At 41.7% G+C, this 15,546-nt stretch overlaps 1 protein-coding gene and 1 pseudogene across 1 annotated transcript in view; both read right to left on the reverse strand.

The window, feature by feature from the left end:
* DAB1 (DAB adaptor protein 1) overlaps positions 1-15,546 on the reverse strand; it is a 1,271,953-nt gene that overhangs the window by 1,063,467 nt on the left and 192,940 nt on the right. The gene's annotated exons all lie outside the window — the stretch shown is intronic.
* On the reverse strand, positions 6,586-9,076 carry LOC117091978 (annotated as a pseudogene).

A 15,546-nucleotide genomic window follows, 5' to 3' on the forward strand; every position in this document is an offset into this window, starting at 1 on the left:
TAGAACATTGTGGGGTAGAGTAACCAGCCTAAGCTCATACAGCTAACAAGTGTCAAGAGTATACAGTGGAGATTCCAGGTCAGTCTGGCTGCAGAGTGCAGGTCCTTAAACACTACCCCACACCACCCTCAACGAAGGGCCTCCTTGACAATGCCTTGAGCTTGGCAGCTCATATTCCTCTAGCAAGCTAGAATTGGCATTGGCTTCCTGTGTGCTCTAGACTAGGAAGGATTAGGAGGCTGCATCAGGGCTGGCTGAGAAAGAAGGCTTTGATCAACTAGCCACTCCCAGAGTCAGAGCCACAAAATAGTGCCAATCCCTGATTGCTGGGTGACAGGCCATGCATACCTGCTAAGAAAGGGCTTGTCCCCCACACTAACCTCCCAGTTTAAGTGTCTGCATGATTTGGACTTTGGATGATTCATAAATAGTAGAAGCCACAAATATCCATCCTTATCTGCCAAGTCTCTTCCTTATCAAACGTCTCTGGCAAGGTTAGCTCCATTCTGGGAATAATTTTGCTTAATAAGCTAGAGCCCTGTCTCAGGTGGCTGGCTGTTGGGTTAAAGAGCAAAGGAAATGAATAAAAGCACATGGTCATGCACAAAGAGGATCTGGCTTATTTAATGTACTTACTTCTGACAAACCCACGACTGGATTTCTTATCTATGGAAGCAAGTTCCTACTGGACCTTCTGAAGCAGGTATGATTTAAAGACAATCTTTTAGTGGTACCACATTTAATAAATAGAGGCTTTAAAACTGTTTAGTTTTACTTCTCTTTTTGAACCTCCAACTTTTAGGATATTCAACAAACCTTTATTTGATATCTACTGTGTATCAGATGCTGTTAGACACTAGGAACATAGCAATGAATAAAAGTAACAACAACAAACCCCCAGAGTCGCCAGTTATTAAGTTTCTACTACATGCCAGCCTTTCAAGCAGGTTGTACACACCCAAAACTACACATACTGAGTGATAGTTCCATACTGGCAATATGTGCATGGCGCATTGAAAACACAAAGGAAAAGGAGGGAGGTGGGGGCAGGGTGAAATCCCCTTAGGAAGAAATAGATATTGCTTGGGACAGTAGTTGGGAAAGGATACTTTAGGGGGAACAGCATGGGCAAAGACTATTCACATGGAAGCATAAGATAGCATAGTCAGTACTTCAACATATCTGAAACTCAGAGTTTAAGGCAGGGAGTACTGAGAGACTTAGGAAGGAGCAAAGGTATTAGAGGAGGTTAGCTTTATCTTGAAGGCAAGGGGCACCACAGACAGATTTTAAGTGAGGCTTGGGGGAGGCATTATAACAATCAGATTTGCATTTCAAAATGAGCAGTCCACTTACTACACTGTGCAGTGATGGATTGGAACCAGGAGAAGCTAGAGGTAAAGATTCTGAGAGCAAACGTCATGCAAAGCTGAAATGTGGTGTGTACATCAGTAGAAAAGTTTATCCATCAAGTTTAGTACAAAGGAATGTATAAAGGAAATACATGCAGATCAAATGTCCTGACAATATATTCCAGAAGGAATGAACCACCAAAATATTAATGTATAGCCATTGTGCTGCTCTTTCCAAACTGCTAACACAAGGTAGTAAGAAGGCAGATAAGAGACCAAAATTATCTGTCCCTTTTGAGCCGATCTTGTTAGTGACATTAGCTCTATCTATGTACTAATTTCTTTATCAACATGAAAGGTACATCACAGAACCTACGTAAACAGGTCAAGTGATATAATTTCATATTAGAAAACGAATGCCTTTAGGTACCATAAAAAACAATTTGGATAATATATTTCTTTCACTTCTAGCAGAATTTCAAGTTTAAAAAAAGTTAGAGTTGGAGAAACTTCAAAGGCAGTATAGCCCAAACCCTTCAATATATGGATTGATATCTTTACCTCTTCTATTTCCACTGCTTGCAGTGCTTTTTCAATCTGATCCATCTGACAAAACTCTCTTCACCCATGACCCATGATGTCCTCACAGTCACTCCTACTCTAAAGCCTTCCGTGAATCTCACAAAAGTAATACTCACTTCCTCTTTGGGTCTCTGGGAGTAGTAGTTAATGTCTGGTCTTTTCTCATCTATAAAATGAGATCACTATTGTGCCATGAAATGAATACTTGACAGAGTCAAACAGAGAGGACAATCACAACCCACCTTTTTTTTTTTAAAGACAGAGTCTTGCTCTGTCGCCCAGGCTCAAGTGCAGTGGCATGATCTTGGCTTACTGCAACCTCCGCCTCCTAGGTTCAAGCGATCCTCCTGCCTCAGCCTCCCGAGTAGCTGGGATTATAGGCACATGTCACTACACCTGGCTAATTTTTGGATGCTTAGTAGAGACGGGGTTTCACCATGTTGGCCAGGCTGGCCTTGAACTCTTGACCTCGTGATCTGCCCGTCTCAGCCTCCCAAAGTGCTGGGATTACAGGCATGAGCCACTGCACTCACCACAACTTACCTACTTTATAACATTGTAGATCTGTCAATTACCTGTATATTTAATCCCAGATCCCTTCTGTCTTTGAAAAAGTTGCAGGAAACAACATTTCCTTAGCTTCCTTCTTTTTGAGTTTCTGAGTATGTATTACTAATTTGAGGCTGTGGGAAGTTGGAGACCAAGAGGGAAGAGGGACAGGGTATTTTTACCCTTGGCTTTCCTGGTTTGGGATTGCATCTCCAGAAATGGTAGCATCTACTCCAGGGCTCCTCTGTGCTTCTAGCTTCTGAAGGTGACCCTGGTCTCTGGGATTTGGTGGTACCACTTTTTTTCCCTATTCCTCTAGCCTGGGGGTTACAGTGCTCTATTCTGCTATTCTGCTCTCTGGCTATTCCTCCTATTGCTGCTCTCTGGCTTGTCTCAATATCCTCTTTTCACTTCTTAGCTCTTCCATCTTGTATGCGACCATCTCCTGTATTGAATCTTCCCTGTTTCAAATACCTAGACAGATTTCTGTTTTCTGAGTGTCTCCTGTTATATTAGACAAAGAGAAAAGGAGAGGAGAAACAACTAATATACTTATTGACAATGTACTGCATATCAGGCTTTTACTCTGGGTGTTAAATTCATAATTTCACTATAGCATAGTGGTTAAGGTTACAAAGTTTGTCAGAGAGACCAGACTTCAGATCGCAGTTCTGACACGTACAAACTTAGTCTTACCCTGTTTCTACATCTGTCAATTAGAGATAAGAGTAGTATTTACATGTAGAGTTCGGAGGATTCAGAATCATACATATAAAAGCACTTATCACAGAATCCAACAGACAGTACTCAATGTTAGTTAATGTTAGTTATTAATAATAAATTTATAATGATAATCTGAACAAACCAATAAGGCTGGTATTATTAATATTCCTCATGACTGTGAGAAAATCAAGATTCATAGAAATGAGGTAATATGCCCAAGGTCACATAGCTAATAGAGGGATGCTAGGATTAGAACTCTGACTAGAAAATCTGTTTTTTTCTACTGTACAGAATGGGCTTACAGATGAAAACATACAATTGGAATCTATATAAATATTATAGTTTATGAATATAAAGCTTAAATTATCTGGCTCCCTAGTTAATTGCATTGTTGTTAGGAGCAGAATTTGAGAGTATCCCGAATCCTGACAAACCCTATCCTGCAGGCTGGCCTACAGCACTGCAAGGACAGCAGGTTGGTCAGGGCTGGCAGCGGGAAGCACTTGGCACTGGGAGGCCACACCCCCACTCCGACGGGCCCGCTGGCAGGGGCTGTGGAGTGGGCCTCACCTACTCATTACTGCCATGCTGAGAGGGTAAGGGCTAATGGACTGCCAGTCCAGGGGGACGGTCTGTAGCTCCGTGCAGCTCTCTGCACAACATCTAGGCCTGAACCTGTGACCCCAACTCCGCGAGCAGAGCCATTACCCACCCCTGAGACTGCCGGCATTAAGATCCTCTCATTACTGGCCATGCAGATTGTTCCCGGCGATAATGAGGTGGCAAGAGAAGAAACCATCCTGGGGGAACTTCTGAGAGCCAAGCCTTCGACAGTAGATGAATTCCTAACCTGCCGTTTTAAAAACTGTCTCTCCAAATTGCCAGGAATATTTTTTTCCAGGAAAGCTTTGACCCTTCTCTTTATCTTTATTTTTAGACTATGTGCTGAAAGAGGTAGAATTCCATACTCACTCACTCTTTCTTCCCTTACATCTTTGTTTTTATCTCCATCCTTCTCTTGCCTCCTTTCTCTCCCTTTTTCTCTCTTTTCTCTTTTTCCCCTTTGTTCCTTCTCTTTTTTCCCTTTATTCTCCTATCCCTTCACACAGCATAAAGATGCAAGCTTTGGAACAAAATACATTATGGGTCCAAATTGCAGCTCTGCTCCCTGGTAATTAGGGATTTGGGCAAGATTATCAATTTTATTTTTTTTTTTTGGAGCTTCTGTTATTTATCTGAAAATGGAGACTAAAATTTTCAGGGTATTAAGGTTATTAAATGACCTTATTTATAGAAAGAGGCCTGTTAAGGTACAGGGGCACATAACTGGCACAGAATAAATCCAGGTACCTTCCTGTATTCAGCAAGGCTTTATTGAGTTGAGTCCATGTTATATGTCAAGTCCTGTGGTAGATACCAAGAGACAGAATAAGTTTTGGGTTCTTCTGTTAAGTAAGTTTTCCATTTTGACACTCAAGAAAAGCCTGGGAATTTTGAATTTTCTTAAACTAAATAAAGATAAATATTCTTCCTAGTGTACATCAAATATCCAATTGGATGTAACTAACTTCTTTTCTCAAAGCTAAGAAAACTGATGCAAAGGACATCATGGCAATTAAAATGTTCATATCATCTAAATCATTTTCTTGGGTGATATCTTGTCCCTCCCACAGAACACGTTTACAGAAAGAAGAACTTCTTTTCTTTTGTTGATTTTATTTTCTGTTGATTTTTTTCAAAGGTAGGATTATGAACTACTTTAAGGCCCTCTGAAACTAGGAAGGATGTGAGTAAAGTACGTCACATCCTTATTTTTATTTGTATATTTTAAATTACTAATGAGGTTGAACACATTTCCATATTAGTTTCAAGGTACTTTGCTAGAACTTGTTTTATGATTTTAATTGGTTACCGTCCATCTGGTATCTTCTCTACTACGCCGTGAGCTTCCAGAGAACAGAGCCTGAGCAGCACTTGTCTTTGTATTCTTTGTGTGGTGCAGTAAACAAAGCATCTCACACAGACTGGATGCTGCAGAACAGAGTTCCTGCCATGTGCCAGCCACTGGTGCTGGGGATAGAGGGATGGGAGCTCTCAGAGGTACACTCTAAGTCCAGGGACACCTATAATTTCTGGGCCACTCACTGAGTGGAGAAGAACTGATTTTGTTTGAAACTGAAGTTCAAAGTCCAGCTCTGTCACTTACTGGTGGTCTGATCTTGGGCAAAGTTGCTTCATCTCTTTGAGCCTGAGTTTCTTTGGCTGTAAAATAAGGACAAGCTCCAAGATCCTTCCAAATTCTTATCATGACGTGATATTTGTGTAATATATACATAGCCTGAAAATGAGATTCAAACTTTAGTTATTTTGGAAATTCTGTTTATTATGCCATGGATTGTGTCAAGCAGTTTCAACAAAAGAAATATAGCATGGCCTATGAATGCAAGCCACATATCTCACCTTAAATTTGCCACTTAGCCACGTTTAAGTAAAAATAAACAGGTGAAATGAATTTCAATAATATATTTTCTTTAATCCAATATATCCAAACTGTTATTCAACAAGTGGCACTGGCCACATTTCAGGTGCCCAATAGCCACGTGTGGTTGGACAGCGTGGCTGAAGTGTGGCACAGGGGATGTGGGCCGTCGCTGCTGCTGCTGCCCTCTGGTGGATGTACAGGTGAGTGGCCTCTCACAAATGAGGGGTGTGGGTACAATGAAGTCACCAGCCCGTGTGTCCTACTAACCTTTATGATAGCCCCTTCACTCCTCTCATTTAAAGCATAGATAGTAATTTTCATTTTTTTTAACCCATTCGCTTGTTTATGGTTAAAGAGCCACCTTCGATTCACTAGTCAAAGTAATCACATTGAATCACAGCAGAGCAGAATAAATGAAAGATCTTCATGCAATTCCATACATGTGAGACATATGGGCTCTTCCACTGACACTCTCTCAGGCCAGGAACTTAACTAGGTCATCTCTCTGCCTCAGTTGAAATTCCAGTCAACCACTGTTTATCTGACATCCAAGGAAAAAGGAAACATAAATAACCTGAACTACTTTTTTAAAGGCATTGATTCAGCATCACAATCAGACTATTACATTTAGTAATCAGCAGCATGGGTGCAAAAAACAATCTACATTAAAACTCTTTGTTGGAATGCTTTACACTTTCCACAGAACAGAAACTAAAATAACCTGTTATACAATTAGTCACAAATATAGTCCTCGAGTTTTTTTGCCCATACCCATGAGTATGTGTCTAAAACATGTCTTCTTTGTAGCAGCTAGGCCCTGCCACTGCTGTGCTTGGCTGAGTTCACAAATCTGTTGTAACCTGTAGCTTCCCTGTCACTTCTCTGGCTCTACTCTCCTGCTAAGCTTTGTTTCCTAATTAAAATCTTCTGCCACTGCCATAGCTACTGCTGCTACTGGAACCGCCATAGCCACCTTGGTTTTGTGGTTTGGCAAAGTATTGGCCTCCCCCACCATAGGGGCCAGAGCTTCTGCCTCCAAAATTTCCTCCCTTCATGGGTCCAAAATTTGAAAACTGTTGTAATTGCCCAAATCACTGTAGCTTCTGCCACCCCCAAAATTGCTTCCACTACCACCGCCAAAGCCGCCTCCACCTCCGTTTTTATAGCTGTCATAGCTGCCACTCCCCCCATAGCCACTGCCCTGGTTTCCATAACCCTGTCCACCACATCCATAGCCTCCGCTTCCTCCAGAGTAACCAGCGCTGCCTCCTCCATAACCACCATCATTACCAAACCCATTATAACCATCCCCATTGCCACCATATCCACCACCACCATGGCTGCCACCAAAGCCACCATGACCCCTAAAGTTTCCTCCACGACCAGAATTGTCATTCCCACCAAAACCACCTCCATGACCACCACCAAAGTTTCCAGAACTTCTTCGGCCTCTTTGGCTGGAGGAAGCACTGGCCATCTCTTGCTTTGACAGAGCTTTCCTAACTTCACAGTTGTGGCCATTCACAGTATGGTATTTCTGAATGACAATCTCATCCACGGAGTCATGGTTGTCAAAGGTTGCAAAGGCAAAGCCCCTTGTCTTGCCACTGCCTCGGTCAGTCATGATGTCAATCACTTCCATTTTTCCAAACTGTTCAAAATAATCTCTTAGGTGATGTTCTTCAGTGTCTTCTTTAATGCCATCAACAAATACCTTTTTCACAGTTAAATGGCCACTTGGTCTTTGAGAATCTTCTCCTGAGACAGCTCTCTTTGTTTCCACAACTCTTCCGTCCACCTTGTGTGGCCTGGCATTCATAGCTGCATCCACCTCCTGCACAGTGGCATATGTGACAAACCCAAAGCCCCTGGAGCACTTGATGTTTGGATCTCTCATGACCACACAGTCCATGAGCGTTCCCCATTGCTCAAAATGGCTCCTCAGGCTCTCATCAGTTGTTTCAAAGCTCAACCCTCCAATGAAGAGCTTCCTCTGCTGTTCCGGCTCTTTAGGAGACTCTGACATAGATATGATGACAGGGAGAAGAGACACTTTAACGATGCTGCATCGGTGGCATCCACAGGCAGAAAGGAGCAAGCTGATGAACGTATCTTAACCTGAACTATTTTTGTACTTCTTTCCTATAATAATTATGCTCAGAGTCATCCAGCAACCACATTAAAAGCTTCTGTGCGGCCTTCTGCATCACTGGAGAAGGAATTGATTGTGTCTGGTAAATTATAATTCTTTCCAAATTAGAACCAACTATATGACATAGGTTGTGACCTGCTAGTAAGTAGAGTATCTGATGAGCTGGAGAAAATTATTTTGGAAAAGAAGAAAGAGATTTGGGATCCAGACTTAGGTTTGACTCTTAACTATGCTATTTGCTATATGACCTTGAGTTTGAAATTTCGTCTTTTTAGATTTTAGTTTTCTCATCTGAAAAATAGAAATGATACCTCACATTGCAGGGTATTCTTAGTATTACATGATCAGTATTTATTCAATAGATACTTATTGAGCACGTATTATATGCCTGGCATACACACACATGCACACACACACACACACACACAGAGCAGTGAATAAAATAGAATCCACCTCTCCTTTCATGGGGCTTTTAGCCTGGTAGGGAAAGAAAAGTGTTTGAAAAGGGGGCATATAGGACACCATGAAGGCATGAAATTGGGAACCTTATGGAGTCTCAGGCAGGGTACCCTAAAGATATTAAATGGAGACCATAACAATGAGTAGAGATCATCTAGAAGGGTAGAGAAGGGTAGAGGGTGTGTAAGGCAGTATTCTAGGCAAACAGAACAGCATGTGCAAAGGCCCCGAGTTAAAAGAGAACATAGATCAGTTGAGCATCTGAAAGCAACTCAGTCCAGAACAGAAAGAAAAGGCAATGAGGCTGAAATTTATCGGGCCAGATACAGCAGACTCTTGTGAGCCTATCAGAGTTTGGTACTCTATTCAAAGAGCATGGAGCTATTGGAAGATACTAAACAGGAGAGTAATATGATTATATTTCTTTTTGAATTCTTTCTGGCTCTGCAGTAAGACAGGTATTCAGTTATGGTGAGGAGAACAAAGTGTAGGTTACAGCAGAAATAAAGGTGAAATATGATGGGATTTTGGACTAGACATGTGGTAGTGTGATGAAGAGAAGGAATTAATCATTAATCTAATGAATATTTAGGTAGAATAAGAGAATTAACCACATTGCTTTATTTTTATGAGTTGAACAGTGGCACATGGCTGATAGATTTTGCCTTGCTGAGCTTTTCCTAAGTATCCATAGTTCATTCAGCAAATATTACTGATGCTCTACTACATGCTACATGTTGTTCTAGGTGTGGGAAATACTGTGATGTCTTACTCCATTTTGTGTTGCTATAAAGGACTACTTGAGTCTGGGTAATTTATAAAAAAAAATTAGAAGATTTTTTGTTTTAATATATACTTTAAGTTCTAGGGTACATGTGCACAACATGCAGGTTTGATACATACGTATACATGTGCCATGTTGGTTTGCTGCACCCATGAACTCATCATTTACATTAGGTATTTCCCCTAATGTTATCTCTCCTCCTCTCCCCCATCCCCCGACAGGCCCTGGTGTGTGATGTTCCCTGCCCTGTGTCCAAGTGATCTCATTGTTCAATTCCCACCTATAAGTGAGAACATGCGGTGTTTGGTTTTTCTGTCCTTGTGATAGTTTGCTCAGAATGATGGCTTCCAGCTTCATCGATGTGCCTGCAAAGGACATGAACTTATCCCTTTTTATGACTGCATAGTATTCCATGCTGTATATGTGCCACATTTTCTTAATCCAGTCTATCATTGGTGGACATTTGGGTTGATTCCAAGTCTTTGCTATTGTGAATAGTGCCGCAATAAGCATATGTGTGCATGTGTCTTTATAGTAGCATGATTTATAACCCTTTGGATATATACCCAGTAATGGGATTGCTGGATCAAATGGTAATTCTAGTTCTAGATCCTTGAGGAATTGCTACACTGTCTTCCACAATGGTTGTACTAATTTACACTCCCACCAACAGTGTAAAAGTGTTCCCTCAAGCCTGTAATCCCAGCACTTTGGGAGGCCGAGACGGGCGGATCACGAGGTCAGGAGATCGAGACCCTCCTGGCTAATACAGTGAAACCCCATCTCTACTAAAAATACAAAAACTAGCCGGGCGAGGTGGCGGGCGCCTGTAGTCCCAGCTACTCGGGAGGCTGAGGCAGGAGAATGGCGTAAACCCGGGAGGCGGAGCTTGCAGTGAGCTGAGATCCGGCCACTGCACTCCAGCCTGGGCGACAGAGCGAGACTCCGCCTCAAAAAAAAAAAAAAAAAAAAAAGTGTTCCTATTTCTTCCCATCCTCTCCAGTGTCTGTTGTTTCCTGACTTTTTAATGATTACCATTCTAACTGGCATGAGATGGTATCTCATTGTGGTTTTGATTTGCATTTCTCTGATGGCTAGTGATGATGAGCATTTTTTAATGTGTCTGTTGGCTGCATAGACGTATTCTTTTGCAAAGTGTCTGTTCATATCCTTTGTCCACTTTTTGATGGGGTTGTTTGTTTTTTTCTCATAAATTTGTTTAAGTCTTTGTAGATTCTGTATATTAGCTTTTTGTCAGATGGGTAGATGGCAAAAATCTTCTCCTATTCTGTGGGTTGCCTTTCACTCTGATGGTAGTTGCTTCTGCTGTGCAGAAGCTCTTTAGTTTAATTAGATCCCATTTGTCTATTTTGGGTTTTGTTGCCATTGCTTTTGGTGTTTTTAGTCATGAAGTCCTTGCCCATGCTTATGTCCTGAATGGTGTTGCCTAGGTTTTCTTCTAGGGTTTTAATGGTTTAAGTCTAAGATTTAAGTCTTTAATCCATCTTGAATTAATTTTTGTATAAGGTGTAAGGAAGGGATCCAGTTTCAGCTTTCTACATATGGCTAGCCAGTTTTCCCAGCACCATTTATTAAATAGGGAATCCTTTCCCCACTTCCTGTTTTTGTCAGGTTTATTAAAGATCAGAGGGTTGTAGATGTGTGCCATTATCTCTGAGGCTTCTGTTCTGTTCCATTGGTCTATGTATCTGTTTTGGTTACTGTAGCCTTGTGGTATAGTTTGAAGTCAGGTAGTGTGATGCCTCCAGCTTTGTTCTTTTGGTTTAGGATTGACTTGGCCATGCGGGCTCTTTTTTGGTTCCATATGAAGTTTAAAGTAGTTTTTTCCAGTTCTGTGAAGAAAGTCATTGGTAGTTTGATGGGGATGGCATTGAATCTATAAATTACCTTGGGAAGCATGGCCATTTTCATGCTATTGATTCTTCCTATCCATGAGCCCATGGAATGTTCTTCCATTTGTTCGTGTCCTCTTTTATTTCATTGAGCAGTGGTTTGTAGTTCTCCTTGAAGAGTTCCTTCACATCCCTTGTAAGTTGGATTCCTAGGTATTTTATTCTCTTTGTAGTAATTGTGAATGGTAGTTCACTCATGATTTGGCTCTCTGTTTGTCGAAGAGAAGAGATTTATTAAGCTTACAATTCCACAGTCTGCACAAGAAACATAGTGCCAACATCTGCTTTTGGTGATGGCCTTAGGCTGCTTCCACTCATTACAGAAGGCAAAGAAGTGCTAGCTTGTAGAGGTCTCATGGTGAAAGAAAAAGCAAGAGTGAAAGTGGGGAGCTGCCAGGATTTTTTAAACAACCAGCGTTCATGGGACCTAATAGAGTAAGAACTTACTCACTTCCCAAAAATGGCTTAATCTATTCATGAAGGATCCACTCCCATGACCCAAACATCTCCCATTACCCAATTCTAAAGCTGCTTTCACATATTCAGCTATCTTTGTAGCAAGACCCCACTCTTGGTACCAGTTTTCTTTTTCTATTTTGTTTTGCTATGAAGGAATGCCTGAGGCTGGATAATTTGTAAAGAGAAAAGGTTCATTTGGCTTACAATTCTGATGTGTGGAAAGGTTCAATATTGGGCATCTAGTGGTCTCAGGCTGCTTCCACTCATGGCAGGCAGTAGGTGAGGGAGAGCCCATGTGTGCAGAGATGGCGTGGTGAAAGAGGAAGCAAGGGGCTGGGGAGTGCCAGGCTCTTTTTCAACAACCAGCTCTTGAAGGAACTTTAGAGAAAAACTCACTCACCCCTGAGGGAGGGCATTACTCTATTTATGAGGGATCTGCCCCCATCACTCAAACACCTTCCATTAGGCCCCACCTCCAACAATGGGCATCAAATTTCAACATGAAATTTGGAGGGAACAAATAACTAAACCATAGCAGATGGTAAATGAAAACAGACCAAAATTCCAGCTCTCATGGAAATTATATTCTTTTGGAAATATAGTAAAGATAATATATGAAAGTAGGTGCCACATGGTAGGAACCAAAAAACATAGATTCATTTCCTTCTTCCCTTTCCTAGTTATGGCAGAGAAACCCAATTTGTATATTTACATTTAAATAACTCTGTGAAATTAGTCTGCAAGCTAAACCAATGCTGTACTACCAGATAAAAGTTTGAGATTCCCATGGTGTCAACCATACTCGCTGTTGATCTCTGTTTGGATCTCACTTCCTGTCTTCTCACCTAATCCATGGCCCCACATTATTGACTGCTACTTATTTTCACTTGTATGCTATACTGAAGGGAACAACAAGAGGGAAGAATTTAGCAAGGAAGAATAACACTAGAACTAAAAGTCAGGGCTTTCTTTTTGTTGAACACATACTGGGCATCAGCACTGTGCTGACTTCTTTGCATCACAATTCTAGGAGTATGGCATTATCATCCCTGTTTCACAGATAAAGATGCTAAGTCTTAGTTTCCTGGGATGAGAAGCTGCTTCTGTCTGAATAATTAGCAAGCAATTTTAGCTGCCTTTCTCCTTCCATTTCTCTGCCAAGAGGAGATAACAGAGTAACTCCTATATCTACAATTTTAAAATTCTCATGGCTTAAAGACTCTACCAGTGCAAAGAGTTCTTTCTACTCCTCCATCTTTATTTCATAAACTCATACCATTCATTTTTGGTCCAGGTTTCTTTCTTTAGCTCCATAAGGCATCTCAGATTTTGTGTTTCAGCCAACAGGCATGCATGGGGACACCAGATACTCTATTTAAAAGCATGAACTACTACATTAACAAGAAGTATTTACACGCTATGGGTTGAGAAACCTGCATCTCCTAACTGCAATGAATGAAGGGCTGCCTGCAATGCTGCTGGATACAGCTAGACATAAAACCCATTATCAGCTCATTGGCTGTTTGGACATAAAACTGCTTGGTCTCACAAAGATATTTCCTCACCATGGGGATAAGTTTAATAAGAACTACAGATGATAGTAAAAAGCACATTTATTTCCTATAACCTACGGAAAGTCTTTATTGCATATAGGATAAATAACAGGCCACTGTGAGTTACTGGTCTGTAATTCCACTTAGGAGGTTTGGGGCATGAAACACAGTGGGGAGAAATTGCTGTTTTAAAAATGAGGCCTGGGAGTTGGAGGCCCAGGAGAGGAGGAAGATGAGTTTCTGTGTGAAAACATGACAACCTGCTGTCAAGCAATGGTCCAGCACAGCCACATTCATGAAGACATGGGCAGCCTTTCTACTCAGCAGCAGGAGGCCTGAGGCAAAATTACTAAGCAATACAAATATTATCTTGCCTCATACTTAATGATTTTCAAAGCTACACCATAACCCATCTTTTCACTGGACCCTTACAAACACCACTGGAGATAAGCAAAATGAAGACTCTTATCCCCATTTTACAGATGGGAGAGCAATGTTCACATAGGACAGCCAGAATTTCAGAATATGCTGTTGTATCATGCATAACACAGACCTTCAAAGACCACAGGATCTGCAGATCTGGCTCCTGTTACCTCTCTGATCTCATCACACTCAGTTCCCAGCATGCACATCCTTGCTTCTTCTCAGATGCTCCAGGCATGCTCTGGTTTATAGCCTTTGTGTGTGACCTTCCTTCTACCTGGAATCCTCATCCCCCAGGTATCAGAATGGTGTCCTCCCTCAACTCCATTTAGATCTGTGCTCACATATCACCTTCATTCTACTCTATTTCCATTTGCAACCCCACCCCTGATACTCCCTCTTTCCCTTTTCTGCTTTGTTTTTATCCATAGCACTTAATCATCTTCTGACAGTCAGTATATTGTCTTTATTTGTTTACTATCTACTTTTCCCATCAGAATGTAAGCTCCTTGAGGGCAGAGAATTTTGTCTGCTTTGTTTACCACTATATGTTTGACCAGTGATGGACATATGCTAGATGCTCAGCAAATACATGTTGAATAGATTAATGTACGCATACATCTATATTAGTACTATAGGGAATGAGGGTGAGTGATCACAGGGCTTCAAGAAAGGGTCTCCCTCTGTCACCCAGGCTGAAGTGCAGTGGCGTCATCTTGGCTCACTGCAACCTCTGTCTTCTGGGCTCAAATGATCTTCCTGCCTCAGCCTCTCAAGTAATTAGAAACACAGGCATGTGCCATCACGCCCAGTGATTATTATCATTATTTGTATTTTTTGTATAGACAGGGTCTCCCTATGTTGCTGAGGCTGGTCTCAAACTCCTCAGCTCAAGCAATCCGCCTCCCTTGGCCTCACACAGTGCTAAAATTCCATGTGTGAGTCGCCGTGCCTGACCTCATGTGCATTCTTAACGTTGGGTTATGTCACCTTGCTCATCACAACCTAACTTCCCCATTTTCTGGCTCTCAGGCTCTGCCTTCTCATCAATGCCCCAGTGCAAGATGTCTTCTGTCTGATCCTCCAGATCCATGCTCCAGACTTCTCCACTCAGCCCAGGGCCCCAGGATGCTATCCATGTGAACTGCACCATGGGCTCTCTTGTTCTCTTTTGTCCTCCGGTTGAGGTAGGCCAACAGGGTCTTGACAAGAGACCAAGTTAGTGTATTCACTCCATTGGCTTCCTCCCTATGTCGTCACCTTGGGATGGCTTCCTTTCTCAACCAAAAGTCACTGCTCTGCTCAAGATGGCTTCTTCACAGGACTTCCTGGTCTTAGTTCCAGTACCTGCTCCCTCACCCACACCATCCATTTCCAGGGGTGGTAGCAGCCCTGCACATTGCTCTATCTCCTATGTTTTCCCTATACTCTGCTCACTTAAACAATCCCTTTATTAAACCCTCTTTAGATTACTCCAATCCAGTGTACCTTCTATTTTCTACTAGGGCCCTAACTGATGACACACTTTGTAAACTCTGATTTTCTCCTCTGGCCTCAGTCAACCTGATTCTCCCTCTTTCAATGGGAGTGTGCATATTACATGTGTAAAGTGCCTACCACAGTGCTTAATATATTGTAAGTGCTCATGAATGTTTTTTTTTTTATTATGAATCCCTTCATAATCTGATTCCTGTCTTCTTTTCACCTTTAATCATTTCTACTCCCCTTGGCCACCCCCATTGTACTGGGTTAAATAGCATCCCCTCAAAATTCATGTCTACCCAGAAACTCAAAATATAACCTTATTTGGAAGTAGGATTCTTGCAAATGTATTTAGTTAAAATGAGGTCATACTGGATTAGGGTGAGTCTAATCCTATTGAATTAGACCAATAGGATCTAGTCCAATAGGACAAATTAGAAACCACCCTAGTCCAATAACTGTTATCTTTATAAGAAGAGAAAATCGAGACACGCACATAAGTAGAACAGCCACGTAATGACAGACAGAAACTGGAGCACTATGGCTGCAAGCCAAGGAATGCTGAAGACTGCTAGCAACTGCTAGAAGATAGAGAGAGGCAAGGAAGGATTCTTCCCTAGAATCTTCAGAGAG

The sequence above is a fragment of the Trachypithecus francoisi genome, unplaced genomic scaffold (assembly GCF_009764315.1).
Source record: "Trachypithecus francoisi isolate TF-2019V2 unplaced genomic scaffold, Tfra_2.0 Lachesis_group12, whole genome shotgun sequence".
Lineage (NCBI taxonomy): Eukaryota > Metazoa > Chordata > Mammalia > Primates > Cercopithecidae > Trachypithecus > Trachypithecus francoisi.